Here is a 5,489-nt window from a genome sequence, read left to right on the forward strand (position 1 = left end):
CCTCGACTATTTTATCCTCACTACCTCAGAGACTTTCGCTCTCTAACTTGCCCAACATTACAAATGACTTTTACATCCATATTTATCTTAACATACAAATTTGACATTAATTATATGACGGAGAAAATATTTAATACACAACATGGGCTATTTTACATAATAAATGGTTTTATGAACTTGTAGGTGTTGTGGAATGTGGGCAACACTCGCAGAGTAAATGTTTGCCCATATCTATTTACCAAAATTTATTAAATGCTTGAACTCCTCTTTTGTGTTGTGGAATGGTCCACGTTGTACTTATGTTCTGACTTCAGTCCTCTCGCCTGCAAACAAAATCGCAACCGTGCAGTGGTTGACTTGACAAGCATGGTGTTTTTCACTGTGTTTAAGGCGGTGGTTGGGATTATTATTTCCAACACTCCCCCTTAATCACAATGGTCACCATTGACAATTCCCAAACTATCTCTGAGATAAACAAAACTTTCACGTGCCAATGGCTTTGTGAAAATATTAGCAAATTGTTCCTGTGACCTGCAGTGCTGCAACACAATTTCATCATTGTTAATCAACTCTTTGATAAAATGATATTTAGCATCAATATGCTTGGTCCTCTTGTGAAAGACTGAATTCTTTGACAATGCAATTGCGGATGTGTTATCGCAGAAAATAGTTGTCGCTCCCTCTTGGTCATGGCAAAGATCCCTCGACATCCTTCTCATCGAAACTGCCTGACACGTTGTTATTGTTGCAGCGACATATTCAACTTTTGTTGTTGACAGTGACACTATTGGCTGCTTCTTAGAGGCCCATGAAATGGCTCCAGAACCCAAATGAAAAACATATCCCGACGTGCTCTTTCTGTCATCGCACTTCCTGCGCAACCATTGTCGGTGTAACCAACCAACCTGAAATTTTCTGTTGCAGTGTACAAAACACCATACTGTTTTGTCCCATTGACAACCTCTCCAAAATGTCTGCCACATATTTTGCTTGAGAAATAAAAATGCCATTTTTTGTTTGCTTCACTTCTATGCCCAAAAAATATCTTAGCAACCCTAAGTCAGTCATTTCAAATTTAGTGTTCTTGACTTGTTTGAAATCAGCGATGAGAAAATCATCACTACCTGTAAAAATTAAATCATCTACATATAAGATAACAATGAGAATCTTACCATCATTCTCTTTGATGTAGAGAGTAGGCTCACCGTCACACTTGTCAAAACCATTGTCCAACAAGTAGGCATCTATCCTGTTGTACCATGCACGCACTGCTTGCTTCAGCCCATAAAGAGTTTTCTTCAACCGATACACTTTGTCTTCTTAGCCTTCTACCTCATAACCAGGCGGTTGTGCAACATACACTTCCTCTTTCAGCACTCCCTTCAAAAATGTTGATTTTACATCTATCTGATACACTTTCCATTTATGTTGCGCGGAAATCGCCACAACTCTATGCATCGTCTCCATCCTTACGATTATCACGAACATCTCCGCATAATCTCTTCCATGCTGTTGCTTGTAACCTTTGACAACTAGTCTTGCTTTGTGCCTTTCAATCTTTCCCTCAATGTTGCTTTTGGTCTTATAGACCCACTTCACTCCAATAACTTGTTTTCCTTGCGGCAAGTCCACTAACTCCCATGTGTCATTCTTTTTTATTGCTTCTATTTCTACCTCCATTCCCGCAACTCATTTTTCTTCTTTGACTGCATCTTCAAAATGGATTGGGTCATCTACATGACAAAATAATGCAAATAAGGTATTCAGACTAGCGCTGCTATCAACCTCATCTTGCTCATAAATTTCATTTAGATTTCTGAATTTTGGTCTTCTTATGCTTGTTGAAGATGGGCTTGACATGTCACTTGGTGTTGCGCTTTGTGGCATGCTTGGAGAAACTCTTGCTTGATTGCGTGACGCTGTCCTATTATTTGTTGATGTTGTTCCTTGTTGCCTGCTTTGTTGCGCTTGAATAGGAGTAGAGGGAGTCACTGCTGAGGAATTACTTGTTGCTATTAATTCCTCTTTGTCCTCATGTGGTATACATGCTTTCACATTGACTGTCTTCTCTAAACTTCCATCCCATGCTTCCTCTTCTCTGATTATGACCTTTTTGGTTGATGGATTGTAGAGCTTGTATGCCTTGGATTCATCATTGTATCCAACAAATATACATTTCCCCCCTTTGTTATCCAACTTTTTCCTCAACTCATCCAGGACATGTGCATAAGACACACATCCAAAAATTCTCATGTGAGTGACATTATGCTTTCTTCCACTCCATGCCTCTTCAGGAACTATGTTTTGGACGCTTTTGGTTGGACATCTATTTAAGATATATGTTGCACATGCGACAACTTCAGCCCAATAATCATTTGGCAAATGTTTTTCCTTCAACATACTCCTTGCCATTTCCACAATGGTCCTATTCTTCTTTTCCGCCACACAATTTTTCTGAGGTGTATATCTTGTTGTAAATTTCTTGTGAATTCCATGCTCCCTGCAAAATCGAAGGAAGTCATTTGAGATGTATTCGCCACCTCTGTCAGTCCTGAGGACTTTGATGTAGTGTCTGCTTTGCTTCTCAACAAGAGCCTTGTACTGGCAAAAGCGCTCAAGCACTTCACTTTTCTGTTTTAGGAGATAGACCCATGTCTTCCTTGTGTAGTCATCTATGAAGGTCAATACATAGTGGCTGCCACCAATTGATGGTGTCTGCATTGGTCCACATAAATCTGAGTGGACAATCTCCAAAGGTGCCTTTGCCCTTATGGACTCTCCCGCTGCAAATGTCTCTCTATGTTGCTTGCCCAAGATACATCCTTCACATAGGATGTTCGGTTTTTCTATGAGTGGCAGTCGCTTCACCATGCCTTTCCTATGCAACAAATTCAAACTTCCAAAGTTGAGATGTCCAAATCTCAAATGCCATAACCAATTTTTATCTTTGACCTCTGCTTGATAGTTCACTTGTGTGATAGTTGCCTCTTTTCTTCCATCCTCTTGTGAGTTCATTTATAGTTGTGCTTGTGCACCTTCTTCTTTCAAATCTGATCTTATCTTTAGGGGAAACATTCTATTGTTTGTCATATGAACCTTTGCAATCAGTTGTCTCCTTGGAGGCCTATCCAAAATTGTACACACATCATTTTTGAAAAAGACATTGTATCCCTTTTGCATGAGTTGTCCAATGCTTATGAGGTTATGCTTCAGACCGGGGACAAAGTAAACATCTGAGATGTACTTCTTCTCCCCCTTCTTTGTTAGAATATTAACTCTTCCATTTCCCATGATAAAGACTTTGCTATTAGTCCCTAATGTCACTTCAGATTTCACACTTTCATCTAGAGTGGAAAATGTTTCTATGTTCCCTAACATGTGGTTGCTACACCCTGAATATAAATACCATACATCACTTTGTTTTTCTTGTGCTACATTACAAGTTAAAAACATGCTATCATGGTTCTGATTTTCTTTTGTGAAATTTACACTTGGTTTGTTACTAATGTCATATTACTTATTTCTACATTCATTTGCATAATGACCATACTTCTTACAGTAATGACATTGGACTTGAGATTTATCATACCTCTGACATTGTGCTTGATTTTGGCTTGGGCCTTGACTTGGATTTTGATTTCTGCCCCTTCCACTTGAGCTTGAAGGGTTGCTTCTTCCATCTCTGTGTGGGCTTCTTCCTCTTCCTCTAGCATATGATCTTCCTCTGCCTTGACCTTGACCAAAGGAAACTTGTGTCTTGAAGGCATGCTCCAATGAGGAGCTTGTTGCTCTATTCAGTCTATGTTCATGAGAAATAAGTTATGCACGAAGCTCATCCACTGAAAACTATGAGAGATGTTGAAAATATCAACAAGAAATGATAAAAATAGAATCTAGAATATTCCAATTTTAATTTGTCCTTGAATTAAAATTGTGAATTAAAATCAAATTTAGTCTTAACAACTGCTTGGAAATCATTAATTAATTCATTATGGATTAATTAGTTGGAGAAATTCAAGTTACAAGTCTTTCTGAAGTCATGCAAGAGTTATCCCTTAAATTAAGGAGATTATCCCTTAATTAAGGATATAAGATTGAGTTATATTTGAGTTGTAATTAGTTAACAGTTTACTGAGTTAAATCCGGTTAAATTAGTTTCAAACTGTTTGAGGAACTAATTTTGAGTTATCAGTCAGTTGATGCATGCATGCACTCAACCAGTGTACTCCAGATAACTGAAGATTCCCTCATCAGTAACTCATGCATGTCTATTATGAGAAAGACCTAGTTGAATTAAATGTCAATGACAGTGTACTATCAGTTTCATGTGTTTTTCTATAAAGAAAACTCATGCATGCAGAAGGAATCATTCCTTGGAGGATTGCGCAGTTCTGACAGTGTGTTAGAGCAATGTTCCACTTGGTGAGGTGAGAATCATCCACTAGGAACAACACAAGGAAATAGGAGCTTGGAGGACAAAGAGGAAGGCTTGTGAGAAGCCAGGATTGCTCTGTGAGGATTGGACTGAGAGCTGGCTAGCTGTGAGAGCTAAGGCTTTGTATAATTCTTATGTATTTCCATCTTGTATGATAATACAGATAGTGGGGTTTTTACCTGAAGCTTTCCCCAAAGTATTTTTATGTGTATTGTGATTTCTTCTTCTTTTGGTTATATTGTTCATCTATGATTCAGCTCGATCTTTAAGCTTCCACAAATTGATAGTAGAAGTAGGTTATAGTATTTTGCTTTGGTTATATTGCATTATTGGGTTAATCTACGGGCATATTTTCTACATAGTCTTAGAGTGATATTTGTAGAGAATTTGCAGAATTTCTACAGGAGATCTTTTGTCTATTCTATGGCCACAACAATGGCATCAAACCGACTAGCAAACTTCTCAAAACTTTCTCAATTATTCTCCTTTCTTCAAGTGTCTCACCATGAGACCTGATTTGTGTAACCAACCCAATTACATTTGTAAAAAACGATTCTACATTTTCAGACCCTTTCATAAAAAGTGTTTCAAAATCTCTCCTTACCATTTGTAGATTTGTTGTCTTGACTTTTTCCATGCCTCGGTAGGTTGTTTGGAGGGTGTCCCATGCTTGCTTGGACTTCGTTGCAACTGCAACCCTTGGGAAAATACTTTCATGAACTGCTTGGAAAATATAGAACAGGGCTTTTGAATCCTTCTTCGTGTTGTCCCTTACAACACATTGTATGCTGCTGCATCTACTGGTTACCAAATCCCAAATGTCTTGAGACGAAAACAGGGCCTTCATTGTAATAATAATAATAATATTCATTTTTAAGGTCACAGCCAAGCCAGACACCAAATTGGTGTATGAAACCCCCTTGTTTGTAGGTCAAGGGACCCACCTTCGTGCAACGATTTGACTGCTAAGTCTACGAAGGCATACATACTCTACCCCCCACTGGTTTTGAACCTGTGACCTCTTAGGAGGAAACACATGCTTTTAACCATTGGG

Source organism: Pinus tabuliformis, chromosome 2_1 (assembly GCF_031772625.1).
Source record: "Pinus tabuliformis cultivar Carrire ecotype Pingquan chromosome 2_1, CPIR1, whole genome shotgun sequence".
In the NCBI taxonomy this organism is placed as follows: Eukaryota; Viridiplantae; Streptophyta; class Pinopsida; order Pinales; family Pinaceae; genus Pinus; species Pinus tabuliformis.